Here is a 25,964-nt window from a genome sequence, read left to right on the forward strand (position 1 = left end):
ATCGTGTACCTTGGTTATTATAAATGACTAAACGAAGGAATAAATCATTTATCCATGAATGTTGCATTGTCGGGGTGTGCGCATTTCTTGGGATCGTCGCTGACTTTGATCTGACGAAATGGGGAACTTAAAACTTGACCACGTGGGTTACCGATAGCCTGAACCGCTTCTTGCTTCAGGAATTTGACAACCCTGCCAGAGACGCAATGTGGCATCTATTGACCAATGAATGCCCTGTGAAGTTCAAACGAAGACTAATCTAGTGCATTGCTTCTGTGAACATTAGGTGAGCCGTATAACCTGGGTTGATATACGTAATGCGAGGAAGTGCATGGCATTTCAGGTGCTCAGCACAGTTACTGACATGGGGCCGCTACGCCAATGTGACCATTCTTTAGCCTAAGCTATGGAGAATAACTTTCTTTTCTATTTAGGTAAAGTTCTAAATTTTCGTGTAATTGCAGTCTGTAGTCATAGAAAGAATGCAAGATGGCTGAGTCCAGTCGAGAGCATGGTCACAAACGGAGCGTGAGAAAAATTCGTTAAAACGCGAGCCACCTGCCTGCCAGCGGCAGAGTGGGAATACCGCACGTGTTTATTTTATTTTCTCAGGAATTCACCGCGCGTGCTAGGTGCGTATAGCTGCCAGGTTCAGCGAAGGTCCGACCAACGCGGCAAGCGTCGCCCACGTGAGCCGACGAGCCCGACTGGCGTTTGACTTCCTTTCTTTCCTTCCTCCGGTGCCTTCTCTTCCCCTTCGGTTCTCCGAGAACCAATCAGGAGAGTCGCGGGGAGGAGGCCCGCATCCCTCTCCTCCCATTCCCTTCTCGGGAGTTCCGTGGCGCTCCCGGCGCGGCTCAGCGCCTTTCTATCGCGCGGGAGCGCGCACTGAGAGGCGAGTCGGGTCGCGCTGCGGACAGTCGGGGACGCCGGCTCGCTAAAACGCGTAGCTCGCTCAAAACCACCGAGCGACCGACGACGGAGGAAGCAACACCAAATCGATTGCCGGACAGCGTTTTCGTTTCAACAAGTGACGACGACCTCAAGGACGGAGTGTGCGTTCTCCGATGTTGTGATTCGGTGCTGGAAGTAGGGATTCCACGTGCAGCGCTGGTTCGTATCGCCGGCTAAGTCGAATCTTGTGCATCGTAGTGGCATCACTTTGCGGGAGGGTGAGAAACGCTTCAGTACACTTTTTTTTGCATATCTCGACGCATTTGTCAGAGGAGGTATCGGTATCAACAAACCGGTAATTAGCTCATTCTCAAGAGCCATCGGTGGTTAGGACAAGGCTTAATTTTCTTTTTCTGAGTTATATAGAAAAAAATTGCTAGCTCGCAACTTCGCTTCCAAACTGCGTGCGAAGAAGATGCATTGTTTGAACTTCCATGCCGGCGTGTGTTGAGGACTTGTTTGTGGATGAGTGATTATACAATGTTCTGTCTGCTGAACGTTGTTAAAATGTATCCACTCCGGTGTTGAGGTTCGGCTATGAAAACTTTTCCATATATTGTCTACTTTTGCTGGTGAAGGAGCGTGCTATGAAAACAATTCTTGTCAGACATCGCACATAACGCGGCGAGAGGAGAATAATGTTTTTTCTAAATAAGTGCTGAACACATACAGGCGAAATAGCGCTATTTACAAAGAGCTGTCCGAGAAAGGTGCACTCGTTTATTATACCTATTGCCGTACTTAATATTGCTGCGTGAGTCCATGAAAACATTTCGAGTTTATCGCTAACCATTTGCTTCTCTGTCTATTTTCTGGTGAGGAAACCGCGTGGGTTCCATTTTTTTCAGTCTGATCCAGAATCTTGACTTGTGCCACTGCCTGTCCTGAGATGTATTTTGTTCTTCATTAGCTCTCGTTAAAGATTTATTGTTCGGGGTCGTTCGTGCATCCAACTTTCCGTTTATTCGTCGAGGTTGCATTATTATCGACCGCAGGTTTCCTATTGCAAGGAACGCGTTAACAGTAACAGAAAAGGGACAGCTGTTTTAGAGGACGCTAAGATATTTTACTACCGCGCAGGCTGAATAGGGGTACCTGATGAATTAAGCAAGCGAAGGAGGAGCCGAAGTCCTTCGAAATAAGCGTTAGGTAGCTGGCGGCTTCAATGAGCAACTGGTATTTGACACGTCTTACGTAGACTATAACGCTGCGGTGCAGCTTTGTCAACAAGACGGAGAGCTTTCTGCTATGATACCGCGAACGGGATAACAAAACTATTGCTGGTGTAGCTAATAAAGTGCGGTGACATTGGAGGAGCTCTCGAAATGCTGTACTAAGAATCATTGCTGGTCACTGGCGTTGATAATATGCGAAATCGTTTCATACGCAGCTCGAATGCGTTTCATTTGCTAAAAGGACCGCGTCTGGCTTTTTGCTCGCTGACTGCTTAATCGAACCACTAGTTTGGTGGCCAGCATGCATTTTCTCACTTAACGATGACCATAACTAGTGTAGTTTGCGCAGACTACCAAAACATTTTTGCGCAGTAGAGCAATAAAACTTACGATTATTCGCTTGCACGTGGTAAGCGCGTCATTACAAAATATATAGCTCGATGATACTTGTTTTCTTGAAGGTAAGGGACAGCCTTCTTTATCCTTTGGTATTGGGACCATGTCGTAGAGCACCGTGTAACATTACACCTTCCTCGACAGACGTTGATTCATTCCTTTCCTAAATGCTTCATTTGCTGGGGTCTTCGTGGAGTCAATCTCTCACTATATATACCACCGTTTAGGAGTGCACAACAACCTAAACTTTCCCGGACGTCACTATAGTAGAATATTGCCTCAGTCGTCTATACGATACAGTGGTCAGTTGTTGCACGCTGCGCAGGAAAACCAGGGTAATTCTGATAATATGTACATAAATGCTCTTGAACAATCCAGTTCAGTTTAGGGCCACCTAGACGCCTTCTATTACAGACAGCCGATATTCCCATATTTTTCCTCCCTCCACGCCTACGCACACATGTGATATCCAGCATTAGCGCAGCATCCACATTTCTAGACATCTTAGCAGTCCCACACTGTTAAACAAAGATTACAGCTTTACTATTTCTGCGTGTAGTGTACGATTGGTAACAGATTGCCGTATTTCTACCAATTTAGACAGGCTGACCTTTGAAGGCATCATACATGACCTCCTCTAACGTTGCTCGACACGTCGCAGAGGAGCGTCTGCATATACCTACTTTGATATAGGCGTCCAAATTATCAGTTCTAAGCGTATACGTAAAATATGTTTAAATATGAGGACGATGGGATACGTGCAGTAAAGCAACTCGTACTTCTGATTATCGACTGCTAAATTTCAGTTAGTGAGGGTCCTGGCTGGATTGAGCAGAAATATTCTTGGGAAAAAAGCTGTAATATTTGCCGCCTTGTCCAAAAAATTAACAAAACAGGAGAAAGTTAGAACAAGTTGTAGACGTGCTGGCAAGAAACCATATTATGCTGGAAGAACATAATTCCTAAAACAACTTTTCCCGATAACCTTTTCTGTAAAATTCCGTGATGGGCACTGCGCCGCTGGTTAAATATCCGCGGTAACCTCTTATGCGAAGAATGTCACACTTATACTACGGCCTCCCATATCTACCAGTTCAATCACTGTTACCCGAAGGTTAAGGACGTATTTTTCTGTAAACGCGCAAAACCTGTTATCCCAGCCGCATTATAGTGCATGTCTGTCGCTGCGGTACAGCGAGAAGAAAAAGAGCTTCGCATGAACTTGAGCAAGAATAACTGCTTATTTCATCATATTCATTGCGACGCGTACAAGCCAATAATGTCGAACATAATCCAACTGGCATTTGCGGCATAAAAGATGCGCCGGGTAGTAATCTAGATATCTTTTCCGGAATGTTCCGACGGGGTTAAGACATTTTTCTACCTGCAATCTGGTACTTTGCCACGAACAAGAGCTACACACTCGGGATAGACGCAAGCGGGGTTGCCTGCTTTGCGACAAAATAGTTTGTTGCCATTCGCGTACTAAAAGTTTTACACTGCCGTGGTCGCGAAAATGTCCAGTTCTTTCAAACTTCACTTCTGAAGATTTTCTGTGTCCACGTATGTGAGGAGTTCCACTTCCTTGGTCGCTAATCTTACACGATGTTGGTCCTAGAGTGTCCGTAAAAGCGTTCCTGCGGAACCCGTAGTGAAACCAGTCGTCGAACGCGCTTTCATTCCACTGTTTTCTCTGCGTCTTTCGAATGCACTGACTATACTGAAAGGACAGTTATTATTGAACTACGCGGCACCTTACGTTAGGTGGCTGCCCTCTTGCTGGCTGTTTGTGAGTCATCTGGCTGCCTAAAGAACTCCACTTGGTTCTACCTGGGACATCCCACGTCGGCTGTTCGTCTTCAGCAAAGGACATGAGGATATGAGCTTTCAAAACGACTGGTAAGCACATATTCCAACATTACTTTGAGAACACATAAAAGTTGTCTTCATTTTCTGTGTACTGAGATGAAGTTTCAGGCAGAACTACCTGTCGGGTTATGATGCTGGTCAGTCACTGTTAAATGAGCAAATGTGTCATATGAAGCTTTCGTCACACGAACAAAAATGATTTATAAGAAAATGTCAAATTTCCATGTGTATATATGCAACGAAGAAATTCAGCATTATATGTAGGCGTTTCATACGATGCGAATTTCGGTTCCACGCTTTTCTTTCACTACGGGTAATCGCACCAGCAAGCTACCGTTACTCAGTAGAGGTCACTTTTTGAAATGAAGCAGTTATCAACTGCAAAGAATGTGTCAATACCATAAGGCTGGAAGCGCACAGTGAACATAAAATCGGGTGATAAAACACTAGGGACATCCTTTTTCTATAGCGGAATGTACAGTATAAGTGCGCTTATCACTTTCGGAACCACTGCCTATAGAGGCTGTTAAAAAGTGGAAACAGCGCAAAACTGACCGGATTCAAAGAACATAAGAACACACGAGAGTTAACAAACCTCTGAATTTTGCAATAGACATGTGGTTGTTCTTGCAATTTTTTGCTTGAGCTGTTACTGTGTTTTTTTACATCTTCTTTAAGCATGGAATGTCGTGCTTTGTTACGATGTCCCTCGATAGCGTTTGCAAATGTTTGTTTTTTCTGACTGTGTGCACGCTCCAATGTCACCTGCAGTGGAGGGCTTTCATTAGGCGTTTAGCTGCAAGTTAGCTCTCGTTTGTATCGTGCTGTTCTTTCATTCGCGCGTGTTTATTTGTGTTTGCTATTTTTTGACGATGTACCAATAGAGCCAAACGTGTGCGCTTATGGAATTGAACAGACGCGCTCGTAAATCAGGTAATGCAGTACCATTAACTAATTCCGCCTTTGAAAGAGAAATCTGCACCCCATTTATAATCTGCTGCGGTTTTACCCAGCATATTTTGTAGGAGCTTGTAGATGTTACTTTTTTGTACTACGTGCACTGCAGAGCCTCGATATTTTACGCGCGAACAAGATAAATGCCATTTTGAAAGCGTCGGATAATTCAAAGCTGAGGCACTTTATTGTAAATGTATTCTCTTCAACTTACAATAAACATATGTGTTTACAAGCGTGCTCGTGTTAAAGCGCTTGCACTTACTGCATTACTTCGAGTAGGACCGCACTAACCGCAGGCACAAGTTGACATCGCAAACCTGGCGAAGCATTCAAAGCAAATCACGCGGCCATTTTTTGAGCTGAAGGCGTCTCGGAACGCTGGAGTGATGAGGAGTGAGTGCAACCGGTGGTGTTACGGGCGTCGCATCTTGATGGTGCCCGTGATGAGACCGACGGAGGATTGTTGGCGTTTGTCGGTGCCCGAAGAAAAGATCACGTATACTTGGCTTGGCGTTTCCCGTCTGTTCCTTTCAGACCAGTGCATGCATCACTCTGGGATACGCACGCGGCTGCTCGTGCCAGCAGAGAAGCAAAGAAACACCGTTTTGGCTCCTTCAGAGCCGAGTCTGTGGAGCACGATTGCGGCTCCACTGGGTTTAATTGATTTTTTTCAGCCGAACGCAGTGCGCATCTCTCGAGGCCTTCTAATGTCCCACGCACTTTGGCCGCATGCGCGCTAATATTGTGACAGCACGACGACGGCTGCGCCAACGGCGACGGCTGAAAACACACCTAGTGCGACCGTATAATTGCTCCGAAAGTAAAAATCGAACACGTCGACTCCACCTTTCAAGGGAGTGCTGCTGCAGCTTGTCTGCTCTTCAATTCCGAGCGCGTGGAGCGTTGTGTCTTGCAACATGGCTGCTAAAAGCTCTAAGGTCACACGCACATCTAACGTCAAGACATGGAGAATGAGTACATCCTCGCGTGTGCTGCGAACTGAGCTTCAGCAGTGGAATCAACAACGTAGCGTGCTTGTATCAAGAAATGAGAGCGTTAATGGCAAACACTACTCACTATTTTGGAAAAGAACTTCGCTTTAAGGAAGTCCGGGCATTCACCAAATTGCCCTTACGTTCTTGCACGTGTTTCTGTAGGGCGTTCCCGAATATTTTCATGCGTCTACGGCTCAGTCTCGGCATTCAACAGGAAGAATGCCACTACGTGCTGTCTTATTTGCCATGTGTGCGTTAACAACGTAACTAGGAGAGAGAGAGAAAAAAAAGTTTTATTGTTCAAAAGGATTTTGGTGGAATGGTCGGAGCCTCTTTAGAACAGGACCCTTTTGGCCTTGGCAACCCGCTTAACCTGGTGTATGAAGGGCCTGTTTAACTGGTTAGTTGTGCCTCCTATTGCTTCATTGTTTTGCGTGTTTTATCAAACGGGACCCGTTTGATTCGAAGTTCCATGTAATGTGTTGTAGGATTGGTATGCCGCCACACCAAGGGCAGTTGGCCCTGTAGCGAGTGTGGCTCAAGGAATATTGTAATTTTTGGTGGGGCAGTACTAAGGCCTCAATCTTTCGCCGTGGCAATTGCCCTTGCTCACGCAGAATGCACGCAAAAAAGCGTCACCATAATCACAGTCTAACAAGACGCACGTCGCTTGCTTCTCATGCGCCACGCGACCAATATACAAGTCACTCAATAATACCGACAAAATTCGCGTATCATCACCGGATTGCATGAACGAACTGGGCGATTCGCTAGCTCGAGGATTATTAACCGGGCAGACTCGGCTAGGAGACTCCTGGGAATCCACTGTAACCACCTCAACCCAACGAATTCCCGAGAGATTCTCGCTCATCAGCGCGCAACCAGAAAGAAATATTCTTCCCCTCACCCCGAACTCATTGGAGTGGAATAAATGGGTACGTGTCTATGTACACATAGCCTTCGCCTCAAAGCAGACGGGCCCCCTTATAATAATTCAATCGCAGGTTAGTTATTATTGAGGCAGTTTATTCTATGGGGTAGGGAACTGGTCACTCACATTGTTTGCGAGCTCATACTTAATCAGGGCTCACAGCCCGGTAGTTATTGGTTGGTAGGTTTAAGTGTCTGCTACAGGTTGGATTAGCTTGAGTGTCTGAACTCTTATTGTTCTCCGTGCTTCGAAGTTCGCGTCGTGCGTTAATTCGGCATTATGCTGAACGCGCGCATATGTACACATCCAAGCCATAATTCTATCTAGTGGCCGTGGCCAATGGCGGCTTCATATCACTCTAACTAGCACACTATTTCACTATAACTAGTGCAATGCAAACAGTGGGATATTTCCTTCACGTCAAATGATACATGCGGGCACAGCTCTAGAAGCGTGTGGTATATTTACGCAAATTGTGTGAAATTACTGTGGTTCTGTTGTGACGTATTGAATCTTTAAAAGGTATTCTACAGTATGCTCTTCCAGAGCAACACCGGTTGTATCAATATAAGGGTTGGTACCGATAAACAGAGACTTCGGTAGAACTGGCCGGCGCAATCCTTTAAGTGTTATAGGTTGTAGCTTGACGGAGACTATGACGTCTTCGGTTTGTAAACTACCGAGCGTATTCAGATGAAACCTCGTATTATCATTTCTCGCAATATCATTTCTCCAGCGTTTTCTTCCCGATGGATAATGTTCTTACATTATCCATCGGGAAGAAAACGCTGGAGAAATGATATTGCCGTAAAAATATTCGTGGTGCAGTAGGACATTTTCAAACTTGCGTCGCGGCCTTTATATTACGTCTTCAAGCAATAAATGAATATTCCGAAATATTGTTGCTGGAAAACAGCTCAAGCTTTTCACTTTGGACTTCTCGGACATATACAAAACATTGCTTGCGCTTTGAAGAGCCGTTGAAAGCAGGTTTATATATCGTATATTACGATGTGTTAGTTTAAGAGCATTGATCTGTCAATTTTCAATTTGCTTTTCTATTTGGTTAGGTCAAGCACGTGGTACAATGAGGAGGGTGCAAGTGGCCTGCAAAAAGCTAGAAAATGGTAGCAACTTTTGATTTTAAGAAAAAATGACTCGTGGGGCCTTGACGCCAGAGCCTCACTCTCTCTCAACTCTGCTTCACTAGGATTTGCCAGAAAGCACTTTGCTTCAAACCGACTGACACGAGGAATTAGTGACACACCCAAGTTGAACTCGCAAGTTTAGTAAACCGAAGTATTGTTTGCCTATTACCCGAGGTTTGGCTTCAGTTCTCGCTCGTTTCTTTTTTTGTTTGCTTATAGGCAAGCGAGCCATGCTATTGCACCGATAATGTAGTCCCAGCGACCGCACCTCTGGTCAGCTTAATAAAGCCATACATCAAACTTCTACAGATAGTGCAAACTAACCGGCATCTGCGTGTTTAATTTGGCACTGACATGTTTGCAATTGACATTTCGGCATACCTTGAAAACTCTGTAGTGCCCAAGCATACACAATGCATGAACCTAAAGTTTATACCTGTGTATTGGATAAGCCGCACTGACCTGGATCTTCTTGATCCATTGCTTACATCAATAGAGCACTTACATATCGATAGCCCTTGCAAAGACAACGCGACGTAAATAAACAAACCGACAGTCGTTGTAACAGAGAATGCGACGCGCTATGCTAATACAAAGGAACAGCCCACCAGCTGGCCTAGAGATGTCGCAGACGTGTTACTTCAGGGCGTGATTTTTCACCACGGGCGTCCTGACTGCTCCTGATAATTCGTAGTCGCTACTTCCTGGCGCAAGTTCTCGAAGGCGTAAGCCACGCTTACATCAATGCGACAAGTGGCGCATCCCATCGCATTTCTTGAGCATCACATCCGTGGTAATGGGCTACGAAAGTGAATCGCATTACTGCTCCGGGAGAGGGTCGATATAAACGGATAAGGTTACTCACGCCGTGCATGCGCACGTATTGCAGCCAGGAAGGTGGGAAAAGTGAGATGGATGCCAGCATGTGCTATCCCCCATTCACCGGCAAAACGCATTCACCGGAAACAATTTCCGACTTGTTTCAGACGAAGGGGGGATGCGCCACACAGAAATGCTGTCGCATAGTGTTACTGTGATGGGCTAGCAAATGCGATACGCTGCTGTCGTATTCATGTAAACACGGCTATAGTTCAGTTCCGGCTCCGCCGAACACAAGCTCGTAGGAGCCTGTCACGGACGCACCAACGGATTGGTCTAACGACTGAATGGCACCATTACGGAGTGTGCTTTGAGAAGACTGGGCTATCGGCCTTTTACATAAGCAAATGTCTTCGGAGCCTGGCCTCACAGCTCACCAGCCCAGAAAGGCAGAAGAACTCTTCTTGCAGTACGTGGAGGCGGCAGGCTTGATTGCCGTAATGTAGATAGGCGGCACATTGCTTGCTGCACGTTTAATTCTAGTGTTTTACGTGCCAAAAGCACGTTATCATTATGAGGCAAGCCATAGTGGGGGACCCCGGATCAAGTTTTACCACCTGCCGTTCTTTCCCGCGCACCCAATTCGTGGTACACATTTGTTCTTGCATGTCGTCCCCATCGAAATACCGCCGCCGCATCCGGGATTTGATCCCGCGACCTCGTGCTTAGCAGCGCAATGACAAAGTCACAAAGTAATCACGCGGGTACTGCATGTGTTTGAGCTATATACTCATGTGTTCTCATTCTTTCACTCCCCCCTGCCCCTCTCTACTTGTACGGTAGCTAACTGGACATAGTCCAGTTATCCCCTCCCCCTGCCTTTTCTTCATTCCTTCTTCCTCTCTCTCTCCACAAATGTTGTATATGTACGTTTAGCCAACCATCGCGTACAGAGCAGCACTTGCCCTACATGCCCTTTGAGAACAATTTATCAGTCATAAGACCGTTTGGAAGAGACCATGCACTAAAGAGAGATGAATAAGTAGCAAGACGTTTGCTAGGTCTGCTAGCGTACAACAATTAATGCATGTCTAACACTGCGCGTTTACACGTAACTAGTTTGCATTTCAGTTTGTGCCTTAAGTTTCCTCTTCGTGAAAAGATTAATAATGCCTGAAGTTAGAGGCTGCTGCTTAGGATGAAAGTAAGCGCTATTTCGCGTATCTCATTTACTTTTATTGCTGTAATTAAATGGTTCACTAACGCTTCGGGCATTTTTCTTCGCAGGAGCTCTTTGCCATTGGCTGACCACCTCCGCTAATATTTGACGGGCTTTGGGATTTGCTGAAATTTCTTCTTGCGAACGATTGCAGCGTAATGGCCTTTTGTGAATACTGCCCCAGGGCCACTATAATGAAGTATCTTGTTCTATTCTTGGTTTAATAGTTTATACTAACACCTTCATTGCCCGTAGGCATTGCAGCAGGGAGCGGTGAGGAAAGATCAAGAATGCATAGTTACGTGATGAGGTAGTTGCAGCGTAGTACATTAGTCAATAATTCAATACTACAATAGTTTTCATGAAAATGTTTTTCGCGTTTTGTTTTGTTGTTGTTGACCAAGTGGAGCTGCGGCCACGCTGTCACTACGATCAGCTGGGATTGAATAGTGGATTATGCGAAAGGAATGGAATCGAGGGATAGACATGCTTACACTATGCCGTACTAAACTGTATCGCGGGGAACATCTGCAATGAGCATAGGTGAAAACGGTTTCCAACAGTCTTCAAGTGCGCTCACGCGCGTACTGATCAGCAATAGTTGTCTTCCAATGGTAACACTGACGTGCTTACGAGCGCACGTTATTTAGAAGTCATTCAATTCTGCTTTGCAGCTCACATGTCTCACTTCTCACAACAGTGTCATTGCGACGATTCCAAAATATGCTCGAGAATGCCATGCTAATAATAGCAGCATCATGGTGTAAATCAAGCAGCTTTAAATGAAGCGACTAATACAATCTAGTGAATAAAAACGGGTATTCCGTGTTGCTCTGAACGCTTTGCTTGATTAATTTGTACCGGTAACCGTATCACACTTTCTAATGTCGAATGGCAAGAAAAAACGGACAAGCATTCGTCCAACTGTGAGTGTAAATTGCTGACGACAGAGAGAAAATCATTTATTTAGACCATCGAGATCGTTGATCTTGAGGACGAGTGGGTGGTGTCCTCATTCCAGGACTCCACTGGCCATGGCTGCTCGACGTACTGACAAATGTCGGCCGATTGAGCCATATAGTTTTCTGGCGCCAAGCATATATATTTTGGGGAAGTGGTCATTACTGTCCACTCAGTGTCTTTTGTCCTGTGAAGGTTGACTCTGAGCATTGTAGGCATCCATTATATCGATTAGATTATTTTGAGTAGCGGTGCTATAATTGCTGCACTGTCGTATCAGAGGAAACTCGGCGGTATTTCGCTGCTTGCTTTCTCGCCTTTCGCGCGGCAAGTGTCGTTTATTCAGCATCGTTCATTTATTCATGATTTATTCGTTTGTGTTTGTTTTCCTAACCGACCTTGCAGTCGGAGCACATTGTAGCCTTAATATATTTAGCTACTTTCATCGAAGGCTTCAGAAGCTGGTGCAAACGTTGCGAAGAATTACGTGGTGCTACATGACGATTCAGTGTGTGAACGGAGCAGGGTGAATAAAACAAACATAAATTATCGAAACATACGAAGTATAGCGTATTCACATGCAAGCTTCGAATCTGGACAATACATTCCTCTGTTTGAACAAATGTGGATGCGCAATAAACGAAAGCCTTATACTGCCGCTAAGAGCACGAACCCACAATAACATCTCCGATATAGCATTTTATATTACATGGAGAGTGAACCAAAATCCCCCCTAAATTCTGACTTCGACTGACTTCGTTCAGCTGTCAAGCAGCTGCTCATGAACAACGGCATGCGTACCTGTAAACACGCACTGGGTGAAAAATGCGTAGGCAATGGTGGTTTAAGGGAACCCAATACAAAAAAAATACACTAAAAAAACACCATTCTTCTTGCTTCCTTCATGCCATCAAGACGTTCAATTAGATCGTTCATGAGTATTGTAAAAGACAACAAACCATCCTGACACATCATCTTGTGACTGCCTGGCACAATTAAGGTTAGAGCCACCGTTATATACTCGTAACGACACTCACTGTTCGACGCTTTTTGCACAGCTGTTTCACATAGTAGCCCCACTTCAGTATTAGGTTGAAGCCTTCATAGCCTCTATCAGGAAACTTCGCATGCAGAGTAGTTGTCGTAGCAAACCCGCTCCTCATAGCTGTAGGCTACGTACGGTGGAATACACGGACGCCTATAGAGAGCCTGTCTTACTCCTACTATGTCACGATGCGCCCTAATCGCATCCTAAACTCAGTGCATTGATGGACATGCTCTTGAGAACATTGTAAAAAATTCTAGCAGCACCCATCTCACAATGTGTAAGCGGTAGTGCGATTAGCATTTCACAGCGCATTGCTGAAGACGCGTTTGTAGAGAATACACGCTGGTCAGTCTGAGACGCGTCGCTACGGGTATTTGCTCGTACGCTGTCCTCAGGTATCGGCCCAAGGTCGGCTATGAGCGCGACGTCATGACCAAAACTGACGAAGATAGAATGACAAAGAAGGAAGCTTTACCAAGACGAAAATAGTGAGCCAAGTGGGGCAACGATGGCGCGGGTATTGTAGGTTTAAACCACCCATCCTAGCGAGGGGCGTAAACACAAGGCGCCGGGCGCGAGCTTTCGCGCGCCGGCAAGCGAAGCGTACGTGCAGTTTGCCTTTGGACAACTTCGTTCATGGGGTCAATGGGAAAGTTGTGTCGACGACTGCATGAAGAAGGACAGGTTCCGAAGCTAGAATGACGACCACGAAATGATGACGATGGCGCCAATATGATGGGATGACAACGAATGCATGACGACTGTACGACCACAAGGGCCCGAGGACGATAGCATGACGAGAGCCGGATGATGAAGCTGAAATAACGACACTGCGACGACCCCGTTGGCAGCACAACCTCGAGCACATGACGCAACTTGGTAGGGCAAGCTATTAAGCACAGGCTACACGGACGCTTGTGGACGCGCGAAAGCTCGCGTCTACGCGCCTCGCGCCTGCCGCGCCCAGCGAGGAATGGCGGTTTGCATCCACAAATACACGCGACAGCGCGCGCTCACTGGCCTCACATCTGGCATCACTTGGCAGACGCCAATTCGTACTTCGTTGTAGACAGTGTTTCAAAATGCTTCGACATCTATAAACGTAATTGTTATGTCTTTAGAGCTGTTAAATCAGCACAAAAAGTGAACAAGAAGCACTTTCTTGCGTGATATATATCTGCTTAACAGAGAGTTGAACGTACCGCGCCGTCGCTGCGTAGCCAGGCGCGCCGACGCGAGGCAGCCGCCTTTCGACCCGTACGAGCCGTGCCGAAACGTCTGCGCATGCGTAGGCGCGCAGACGGGAGCTTGCGCGCGTCCGCAAGCGTACGTGTGGTCTGGGCTTTAGACAACTTAGTTATCTGGTTGGAGGAGAAAGGCGTGACGATGGCGGTGTGGAGAAAGTCAGATGATGAAGCTGGAATGACGGCAATCGAATGACGAGGACAGCATCACCATGATCAGTATCACCACGCCGATGTCATTTCGAGAGTCGGATGACGAAGTTGGACTAACGACGATGCAGTGATCACTACGGCCTCACAAACACGAGAAAATACCTAGTGGCCCAAGCTATTACACTACTTGGTCCATGCAGGCGAGTTTTAACCGCTCCTTAGTTGTACTCAGGTTCCCGGTCCAGTTTGCCAGTAGTTGCTGTAACAATTTGCTTAGAAACAGCTTATACAGTTCCTCGGTGTGACCATCGGTTATGTGAAGCGAACACACCAATTAAAAACCTGTCACTCGGCTCCCGAATTGTTCCTTTGCCACTTGTTCCCTGTAGCGAAATGTTTTTTTTCAGCCATACTTTACGGCGTTCTACGTCGCACGGAAACTCATGGTACCGGATTAATGGATCTTTTCTTGTGCCACTTGCAACACAACAAGGACCTAGACGCATTTATACTACCACGTGTGCGGACAAAAGGCGTGCAAGCGAGACGTGAAATCGCTCCCGCGGCGCCTTCCTGGAGGGAGAGCAGTCACGTAGGAGTCACTTTCGCTTCACTGCTCCGCGCATACTTCGCCACGCGACGTGGCAGGCCGCCACCGCCGTGGCACTTCTATGTGGAAACAAGGAACAAGTGTTTCGGTTAGTTTTTATTTTTCTAGCTATTAACTATTACACTACTTGGTCCATGTTATATGCTATTTATTGTTGAATGTTGAGCCAGTGATGGCACAGCAAAAGATGGAAGCGTGGTGAAGTAATAGTTTTCGAAGGGCATGGATGTCAAATGATTAAGAAGGAATTGCATGAACTGTTTTGGTCGATACATTCGGCTCTTACTCTCTCTGCATGATAGTATGGGTACGAATCCTTCATTAAAGAAGAAAGCAGTTGCTGATTTCAGGAGGGGGAGAAGGCCTACTCGAAATAAAGAGTGCGCAGGACGGCCTGTAACGGCAGTAACCGTTGGTAACGTTAAATTTTCTGGACAAGCTGATATTTTCAGTCAGATGGAATTGCCTGCAGACGATTGTAGAGATAGTAGGGATATCTGTGGAATGTCTTCATCACACTGTTAATAAGCAATTGCAAATCAGCCAAATGTCCAAAAAGGTGTTTTCAACAGAGGTGCAACTCGATCAGAAACGTCCTTGCTTGCTTGATTCTGGCACAATGTTTTCTTATCTACAACGCCATACCCCACCTCATTTTATGCGTTTGGTCACTGTCAATGAGACCTAGCTTCACCATTACAATCCAGAAGAGCAACAAATGTCAAACCAGTGGAGCCACACGGGTTTGCCAAGGCACAAGAAATTTCGACAGCAGAAATCATCCGGCAAGGTTACAGGGTCTTTCTTTGAAACTTGGAAGGAATAACTCGCGTCAATTATGTTCCTCAAGAATCTATAGCGAACTCCGACTACTACTGTGGTGTTAAGGATAAATTGCGTGAAGTCATTCATAAGACACGGCAGGAACATCTCAATAAAGGCCAGGGACCCTGCTTCTTCAGGGCAATGCTCGATATGAGAAGGCGCTTATCATCATGCAGAAATTGAGTCTGCTAGGTTGTAGATTGATAGGCCATCCGTCCTATTCTCCGGACCTAGTTCCATCGGACTGTTATGTATCCCCGAAACTTGTTTATATATTACAAACAAGGATTTTGTTCTTTACGCTGTTAACAAAAAGGCAGCTGACCAAAAAAAAAGTCTTTTTTTTATCCAAGGTTTACAGCTGTTGCACGACCGTATGTAAGAAGAGCGAGACGGAGACGTTAAATAAATTGTTATTGCTACGTTATTTATGTGCCGCTGCCCGTTCTGTTTTAGCCGCGAAATTTTTCACATAACGACGTATTCCTCTGTATCAGACAGTGCTAGTATCATCTAGTTCTGAGCTGGTTTGCCAGAAACTTGCCGGAATATTGATTTGTGCGTCGATTATATACGCTGCTTGCCATCGCCTTTTTTCCCTCCCGTTTACAAGAAACTGAATTGCGGGAAACAGAAAAGCTATTGAACGGAAACCCATCTGCGACGACTCAAACTTCGCAGCGTATTGTTCTCATTCGCAACGTTAACACATGTTTGCTCTTGCGTTTATACTTCGACAAAGCTTTTACATAAAATGAAACGCCCCATACTGTTCACTTTCCCAACCACGCACGTTTGGTGGCGATCCTCTAATGATGACCGGGCCATTAGTCCCAGATTCTTTGGTTTCATCTGCTTTTCATGTGATGGGTAAAAACACATAGCACGCTACGAAAACCTTGACACATGGTTTCGACCATCAGAGTAGCCATTAGAATAAAGGGAAAGCTTTATCTCGAGTTGCTGCGTAATTTCATTCATGTATTAGTAGTATGGTTTCCTCGTTAACGGACGAAAACTCGTTTGTGACGCCAGTTGAGTAAAAGAAAATGTGATATCTCGTTAGGCGAAAACAAGTTGAAAACAAATAATTTTGAACTCGAGCTTCGACATGTGTATGCAATAGGTGCTGCCTTTACCATCATATTGAACTGTACCACGCCACTGAAATCGCCGCAGCTGCCCTGTTTTTCTACTGGCATTGCAGATCATCAATCTGAGTATTTCGATCACCGATGAGAGCGGCTCTGCCAAGTTTTATCCACGAGTTGCCTAGAGAGAAACCCTTATTTTCTAACCATCTCCTGTCTATTAAAGTGAAGAGTCTGGAGATTTAGTGATCTTGTGCTTGCTGCGTAAAAGCATTCCGGAGAACACACACACACACAAAAACAGCTCGAAAAGTAACACGTTATACTCAGTGGTGTAAAACGACATTGATCTTCAAGTAATATCGTGTGATAAGTTTGGTGAAGCCGATTATCCTTGTAATTTCCTCCTGAGGCTATGGAGTGTTTCCGCGCTACACTCGAAAGTTTTCGGTAAAAGTATTTGTTGTTCGCTGATGTGTAGATTAACAATGTACGGCTACAAAATTGAGACTAGCATTGTGCGTGGGTGTCTCGCAATCACGATTCTAGTAAATTCCAGAGGTATGTGTCACTCTACGAGGGCACAAATCCTTTGTCATAAGATATGTCATACGCACATTTACACGTGCAACAATATACGCCAGAAGATTATACTGCCCATTCATCTGTCCATTCATTCTGCTTGTTTGTAAACGTACTGACGCTGGCCCTGCGTCCAAAATTATGCATGTTGAATGGAAACAGCGCAAAAGCAGGACATGAAAAAAGGGAAGGCAAGAGACAACAGTCCTTTGCTCAGGTCCTGTTATTTTGCGCTGTTTCCGCTTAAGTCAGGAAGCAAACAGCCCAAATGCGTATGCTTCTGCAATGCATGTTATTTCTATTCTACGTTTGGTTACCATAAGAATGGGCGATATCTCCAAAGCCATTGGAAATGCGCCAATAAAAGTATTTTATATAATAATTTGGTTCTGAAATTCAATTTTGAATTCAATCCAAGTCTCTTTATTTAGCAGAAAATATTCTGGCTGGAATCCTGGGCTAAAAGCTGCGAGTCAGTTTAAGCGCCGACTGCGGCGTCGTACATCAAGAATTTTTGGTAGCGGATGTAACGCAAGGGTGCGCCACCTATGTTGTCCATTTTGGTTGGTTGGTCATGGCGAATGTATTGCGAGTGTTAATGCTATACAAACAATGACGATGTTAAAACAAAGAAAGTGTTTTATGCTTTTTATGGCAATCAAGAGGGCACAGATTTCTACAATAAAAAATAATTTCGTTCGCAAATTGCATGACGTGCACTTTCCGATGGTTTACGCTCGAAATACAGTGCTAACAATATCATTTGCACCTAGCATATACATGCGAACAGTGCGCAAAATTCATTTTGCATAATTTTGACAAACATCCAGTGGTTTTTTTTTCTATAACATTTACTGTGCGTGAGAAAATGCGTTTATGAGCCCCTTAAAAAGATGCCGCCACAACACCAAGTGAAGACCAAGCACAAAACCAAGAAACTTCCGATGCCGTGGGATCCAAGCGACGTTTTGATCGGAAGCAGCGTAAGTGATCGCTGGCTAAGCGAAATGCGAAGGATATGCCTCATTTTATCATCAGCTTTCATTTTGAATTTGTAAATTAAATAACTTTTCGTTGGCTGCGTCAATTTACGTAAATATTTTTGCTTTCAACTCGGTATAGCACAGGGAACGGGTTGTGATGTAGAACTTGAAGGGTTTAAAATGTTCGTAGGGCATCTTTAACCTTTCAAGGCAATGAAGGCAGCTGATAGAGACAATAAAAGAAAGACGCCGCAATATAAATATATACATAAAGAAAGCAATTATCTGGGCTTTTCCTTGCTTCACCAAAATATTAAAGGTGGAAGCTGTTGATTTTGTGCAAATCTGTCTAATGTACCACATGATAGGCAGACAGAATTAGTCAATAAAGTCGGGCGTGTTGGTCCATGTTCCAGGATTTAGACATAAATAGCTATTGCTGCCTTCAACTGAATAATTATTTCAATTAGAAAAACTGTATTCAAAAGATGCGCAGAGCCCAGGCCAAGCGAAGCTGCGTTGATTATTGTCTTTCACGAAGAGGCTAATAATATGAGTTGAAATGAAGGTTGTTTTTCAGCTAATAACAGTGTTTTGCGGGGAGAGTCAGGGACGGGTGGATCGCACACATACCAACCACTTGCATTATAAAGAACGCTTCCAATATTTCCCTTTCAGCTCGCCTCTAGAGCTGTCTGAGCACACGAGGGCGTTGAAACCACGGGCACCTAGATTGCCGGCAGCGATGTTCAGCCAGACGATCAGCGGCCACTAAATGACTCGCTGTTTTCTAGTCTTCCCTTAAGCGATCATGTGAACACCGGTCAGTCTGACCCATATAGCAGTTGTCACATGACACGGTAGTCATAAATAAACAGCCCAGTGATAGTCAGGAATGAACGTCTCATGCTTTCTTTTTTCATCCTGTCATCCATACTTTGCTCTTGTTTACCACGGTGCCACATTCTAGGTATTTTTTTAGGTGCCGAGAATATTTGAACAGCATATTTTGTTGGTGCAATTATAAGTCGGCGCGACGATTCGTGCATGTCAGGCACAGACACAGCACGCAGTTTGTGCCGTTGATCACATCATCCAGTGTCCTGCCGGCGCCGCTTCGCCTCATCAAGTAGGATCTTACATACCGACACTATAATGTCTTCAGAACACGATAGTTTTGACGATTGCCCTATTTCCCCAGAGAAACAACAACAAAAAACAAACCTCATAACGCTAATCCAATTCACTCCAAGACAGTGAATTGGTGAACAGTTCAGTAACAATGGGGATAAATTGCAACAAATGATTGACGACCTTAACCGAGAAAGTGCAAGAATAGTGTTGAAGATTAGGATCCAGAAGACAAAAGTAATGTTAATAGCCGGGAAAGGAAAGAAGAATTCATGATCGTCAGTCAGCCTGTAGAGTCATTTCAGGAGTACGTTTACCTCAGTCATTTACTCACAGACCCTGATCATCAGAAGGAATTTCGCAGAAGAATAAAAATAGGTTGGAGTGCATACAGCAGGCATTACCAAATCCTGACTAGGAGCTTACCTGTGTTGTCGAAAAGAAAAAGTGTACAATCACTGCATTCTACCGGTGCTAACATATGAGGCAGAAACTTGGAGGTTAACAAAGAAGTTCGAGAACAACTTAATGACCGCGCAAACAGCGATGGAATGAAAAATCTTGGGCGTAATGTAAAGAGACATGAAGATAACGGTGTGGATCAGACAGCAAACAGCGATAGTCGATGTTCTAGTTGGCCTTAGAAAAAAAAACATGTGGAGCCGGGCAGGCCATGTAATACCTAGGTCAGGTAACTGGTGGATCATTAGAGTTGCATATAGTGTGCGCCAAGGAAGGGAAGGGCAGTCGAAGACAGCAGTAAGTTAGGTTAGGTGATTTAGGTATGAAATGGGCAGACGCAAGTCGGAATCAGATAGCGCAAGAAGAGGGCAATTGGAGATTGCTTGTAAGAGCTCTTTCCTGCAGCGAACATCAAAATTTTGCTGCTACTGCTGCTGTTTCTACTGGTGATGAAGGTGGTGAATAGCTCAGAATAGCCTTCCAATGGCCTTGTTCAAAACCTGTGATCACCATGCAAGTAGCATGTAGTGTTTAACATCATGTTGATTGACTGCGAAGCGGCGTGTTTCGTGAAGAGAGCGATGGTGTCAGCAGCTGAGAGCCTTATTCATGAGCTGAAAGCACCAATGAGACACTCGGCGCTGTGGAAAATGGCACTAGCGGCGTCCTCTACCGGAGTCTTACGCGCACAAAGAGTTGCACTGATTCATGAAGGTGCTATAGTCACCTTGCCGATCACTATTGATTTATTCCTATAACTTCTTTGGTAAATAAATGTCAACGATGCTTCTCTGCGTATTAGTGCGGCTTGGATTTTGCGCATCCTGTGAGCCTGTATTTTCGGCGAAGTAAAGATACAGCTGATGTCTAGCACTGTGTCCCGTGTGCTTCTCGTTTCCGTATTGCGTCCTTTTAGCGCTTGTTAAAACTGTTTTAATCCTTAAAATAAAGCTAGGTTGCACGTGATTCTACATGCCTACATGCCGAGCCTAAATTCTCCATTCATTGCTTAGTTTCTTCTTTGCACACGCCGGTTAACGAAACATTACATGTGGTCTTCAAGCGAATGAGCCTTAGAATGAAAGAGAACCCACTCAGGCAGCATCTTAAAATAGCGGGAAATTTCATGTCGCATTTCTGTACACGTGTTTGGATCCCTTTTTGGAAAACAAAATAATTATTCGTAACGCAGTTTGTCCTCAGACAAGAAGTATTGCCATAAACAAATAAGATGCAGTAGTCCAGGTTCTTTCAAATCACACAAAGAAATGAGGCAGTTCTGACACATTGCCGGTGTTCCTTTCACCATCGGCGCACTACTGACAGAAGCACATCCTTGATCTCTACCATACGTACGACGCTCGGCCAAAACCGTCACACTCATCGAACCGATGTCAGGTTCTGTCGTAGTCTTCTTCCACCTTCGGGACACGCATCACATGTTTGCTTTTTTCGAGCACAGTCGATGTTCCCATCCTCTTCGTGGCGCGGCAAGTCCCGTCTTTCATCGATGACATTCAATTCCCTGGGCTCCTCCTGTCAGCGGCTGTCGCTGACAGGCTTCAAGAGCGTGGAAAGCCAAAAAAAGAAAAAAAAGCGGATAAACAGAATCGCAGAACGCGGCTGTGAGTCACCCGAACTCAATGTTCGACTATGGACTCCTTTCTGCTCTTCACGATGCCACTACACCTGCAGCTAAAGAGAACATTCAGACTGTAAGATAAAACGGTGAATTTTCGGACAGCCCTTACTTCAGGACTATGTCATGCGAAGCTCTCGAACAGGTTATTCTGCGCACTCGGATTGAAGAATTGGACAAAGCTTTTATCGCAAAAAAGAAATCAGCCTAAACAGGCTGTCCTAGAGCATTATCCTACCGAATCGTGCCGTGGTTGCGCCAGCACCCACATCACTGTCTCCAGTTGCAGTTAAGATTTTCGCGGCGCCCCCAACGAAATGCGGCGTAAGGTCGTACTGTTACCCCAGGCAAATAGTGTAAAACGGTACGGTACCTACATTGTCGAAAGGGCGTCCTTCGCATGCAGCCGCCGGTTCGGTTGCACGTTGTCACAAAAATGATGGCGTGCCTAGTTGCAGGATGCATTAGCATTGACTATGGCGACTTTCAATTTATTTCTGCCGTTCGCTACCTTCTCATGCCGCACGTTGTTGGTGCCCGTATTTCAAAGAAAAAAAATAACGCAGTGTAAATCTTTTGTTGTGTAACACATGCTCCCCGATTCTCGAATTTCATAGATGAAGTTTGAGTGTGACGTCAATATAATGAATACAAAAGTGAATCGTTCGCATGAAGTCGCACAGAACATGAAGCCGTATAAAAGTATTGCGGTCGATTTCTCAAAGCTTTCCGTTCAAAAGAGCTGTTTTCTATTGGCCAGCCGTGCTATATAATAACATTTCCAACAGCACGATTGCTTGGAGCCGGCTCCCGCGAACTGTTTTAGAGCAAGAACAGTTTTGTGAATACGGGCCCTGTTTCTTGGTAGAGGTGGTTGATTATGGTTGATTATGGTCGAAAAATTATGGTTGATTCCTCTTTCATAGGAATTGTTAGAACACGAAAGTTAAGTGTGTCTTCACAGAAACTGCTGCATGTTTGCTTCATGAGCTCACGGTCCGCTGAAGCGAAAGGCACACAATTTGCGGTATGGCGACCGTGTGCCATGTTTGCTTCGCGCGCGGCGTCCAGTTCGCGAGCGGTGTTAAAACGCGCAAGGCATCTCAAGCGATGACTTGCCCGCGATAAATTGAAAAGGGTATTAAATGCCGCGTACCGGTGCATGCGTCCGTGTCGTAATGGTTTTAGTATCGGGCTTCTGTACTAGAGGTCCTGGGTTCGAATCCTGCTGTCGGACACTTCCAGTAAAGTTCACTTTATTATTGTACACAGTAATTTGTTGAAAATGACGCGTTTAGAAAGTCGCGAAGCCGTTTACACTTGATTAGTCATGCTATGGCTACACCGCGTTGGAGCCATCCAACGCACTGTGACTACCGAAGCGCGCTCCCTGTCAGCGCTCTTTAGTGTCACGATGCAGTACTTCGCTTCGCCGCTCCTAAATGGCATCCGTTACATCCGTTGCAGGAAGTCATTCGTGAAAACCTGGCATAAGACACTTTCACGTTCTAAATAATGAGCCATTCCACTATGTGAAGGTGGATGGCCAGCGAAGCTGCTTAGCACACGACGCAGAGCACACGACTTGCGTCGTCTTGCATGGCATCTGTGCAACGATCTTCATCGGTGTTTGCCGGCTGCCGCCGCCATTTGCATTCTCGCATCTCTTCTCGCCGTCGCTTCATCGTAGGCGCGCTGCTCCACGGAAGTACACGCTATACGCAGCCTCCCCATTACAACGACTGAACAGAAGTGAAAATCAAAATCGAGAACGGCAGCTTGTCTTGCCAGCAACGCACGACGGTGCCGCCACCCCAGGAGAGCGAAAGGAAATTAGGCCCGCACTAGCTTGGAACGACGACAAAGAGAGTGCGGCTTGAACGTAGACATGGCCGACGCAGTCCTACAGCGCTAAATCTTTGAGAAACCTTTATTATCTACCAGAGAGTCTACTGATCTTGAAAATGGTGCCTATTTATAACTAATTTACACAAAATGCATATCCAAATGATGAGACGTGTAAGGTCTTGCTTAGAATCAAGCGATTTTACATCAAATTCCGGACATCAGTTTCTGCTTATGGAGTTGAAAAATGCGTGGAATCCTAGCCATATAGAGCTTCGCTATAAAACACCGGCGCTCACGCGCGGTGCGCCCAATCTAATGGGCGTCCGCGTCGCATTGAAACGGACACCGCACCTACGTACATATGAGGCATAATCAGAGCACTGAGATCGCCGCGCGCCAAAGTGTAGTCACGTGGTTTGGTTCTTGTTTTGTTTTATTTCATACTTAGCGGGCTTTCTTTATGACGTAGAACAAATAATTGCGTAATAGGTAGTAAATACTGCTAAATATCATGTTTTCTTGTATGCTCGAATATTTGCTTGTCGAAAGCTTTCTCAAAATTTACAACGTGTGCAGTTGATTATTAATTATGACTCAATATGGTAATTACTGTAATGGAAGCAATTTTGCTAATTGCTCCACAATGTTACTGGGAACATGGTCCTAGCTGCGTCCTCCTTAGGTGCATGATAGTATATTGAATCTCTTGATAAACTATTTTTATTTTTCCTTCATGATTTATTTAAATGATATCACAGATTGTCCTAGGGCGCTTGGATCAAGACAAAGATATTGCTAATTCTGCACTGTCCCCGATGAAATGGGATGACATGCATATATTAGGCGCGACACTTGGTAAGCTTCTTTAGAGTCTGGAACGGTCGCCGCGCAGTTGAACATGACCATGCAGGTTTAAATACTGCAATTTAGAGCGCAATACGATTTTTTGACATTGGGGAGCATAGCTTACCTGCGTGCGTCTCATAGGAAGCCGATGTACTCTTTTGAAAGCATATAATGGAAGAGAAATATTGAAAGGTGGTCGTACCATCAAGATAAACATAACTTGCAATACCAGGTTATTGCTTTGAAAGTGAATGTTTTATAAGAAGCAATACAACGGGAACTGTATAGACCGTCCACTTTCCGCACCCAGAGGCGCAGTTACAATATGATCCACGTGTATGAAGATATTGCGCTTTGTTTATATGAAAGATGCACACTGTCAGAGAAAACACTAGAAGGGTGTAATAGTCATTAAAACGTTGTACGAAGGAAGAGAGAAAATCTATATTGCCGAGAAAATGGCTGCGCGATGCGCACATATATTAAATGCTATTCAGAGAATGTTTAACGGTGACTGAAAAACGTTGCTCAATACTGGTGGTCGGAAACGCTGCGGCCAAATCTGCCTGCTTGACAGAACCTAAAAGTACAACGCGCAGGCGGTGCTTCTTGCAAAATCAGTCTGGTAATAAGAAAAGTGTTTGACGTCAGATGAGCTGTCCCATTCACATTCAGCGCGAGTTTCACAACCATTTTTTCTGCCGTTATCCCTGCACTGCGCTCCCCTTGCGACTGTACCGAGTCGCGCTATCCTTTTGCATTCCCTACGGTCTGGACGGCTGCAACTTCTTCATATGAAGTTCCTTATTTTCTTTTTTTTTCATGAAAGTGCCAGTATGAACTGAAAGCGCCTCGAGCCTTACGGAGTATGGTAATGACAAACGATGTGTCTTCGACAGGAGTATATCTTGCCATTTTTCTTGATCCAACGCACAGAAAGAGAATTGAGCTTTCAAAAAAAGTATCAAGTTGATGAGGACACTTATTTTGCTTTTGGTGCGAACGAATTTCTCACTGAGTAATAAGCACAACAAAAAAAGTACATTTGGCTCGAGTAACCCTACTAAGTGCCTTTACGAATGGATTTTGACTAACTGGATCCGAACGAAAAACAAATTACGCAATGCATGACCACAGGAGAAGTTCCCAACGTCTCTGATTCATTGTCGCATCTTGGTTTAAGTAAGAGATAGAGTACCAAAGTGTAATACTTTTTTTTCTCTGATCAGGTTTGGTGTCAGTTTTGCTGCCTTGCTCTCGTCTTTTGTGTGTTGCGTACGCCCCCTCTCTCTCCTCTCCCCTCCTCCCACCCACTACCACTTTTGCAGTAAAATGTGACTGCGGCTGATATGAAAAGATACGCCAATGAGGCAACCGTGTACCTATCTTTCAGAGATACCACATTCTGGGTATTAGGTGCGAAGCATTTCTTGGCGAACATTGTCTACTTTGACAGTATCTATCTATCTATCTATCTATCTATCTATCTATCTATCTATCTATCTCGCCGCCTACGTCTTAGGGATGGTAATATCGATGAACGATTAATCGATTAATCGACTAAGAGTACGCCGCAAAACGATTAATTGTCATCGATGTCTACCTTTAATTTAATCGGTTTAATCGATTAAAGTAGTTCGATTAATCGTTTTCCAGACGGTGACTAAAGTGGCGTGAAAATTTTGAAATCGTACTATAGAATGCGGAGTACGAGCAACGGCAGCGCGGCTGCGAAGACTGAGAGCGACTGTTGACTGTTTTCCCGAGTCCTGCCGAGCTGGCCAAGCGCTTCCCCGCTTTACGCACGCGTCACACAAGGTGCCTGGGGCCGGAGTGACGCCGCCCCAGTGGAGGAAGAAATGAACTCGGACGTGAGGCTGCAAGTCTTGGCAAGCGAACTCACCGTCAAGCCATTTCTTTCGCTTTTTACCTCGCAGTATATAGTCAGCACGTGACCCTGAGAGACAACGTATTGGCCGATAATGTTTGGTTCGCAGTAGTTTCAAACGGGTGCGCTCCCGTTCAGCTGCGCTACTGCCCTGCACCCGGCAGCATTAAACCTACCACGCGCTCTGATGT

The 25,964-nt window shown here is 45.2% G+C and overlaps 1 protein-coding gene across 1 annotated transcript in view; it reads left to right on the forward strand.

Annotated features, from left to right (window-relative positions):
* The first annotated feature begins 886 nt into the window (after positions 1–886).
* The window catches only part of LOC119459685 (5-hydroxytryptamine receptor 1), a 72,779-nt gene continuing 47,701 nt past the window's right edge, over positions 887–25,964 (forward strand). The window contains exon 1 of the mRNA XM_049671123.1: positions 887–4,424. The gene's annotated coding sequence lies outside the window, so the exon portion shown is untranslated. The remainder of the gene's footprint in view (positions 4,425–25,964) is intronic.

Source organism: Dermacentor silvarum, chromosome 7 (assembly GCF_013339745.2).
Source record: "Dermacentor silvarum isolate Dsil-2018 chromosome 7, BIME_Dsil_1.4, whole genome shotgun sequence".
Classification (NCBI taxonomy): domain Eukaryota; kingdom Metazoa; phylum Arthropoda; class Arachnida; order Ixodida; family Ixodidae; genus Dermacentor; species Dermacentor silvarum.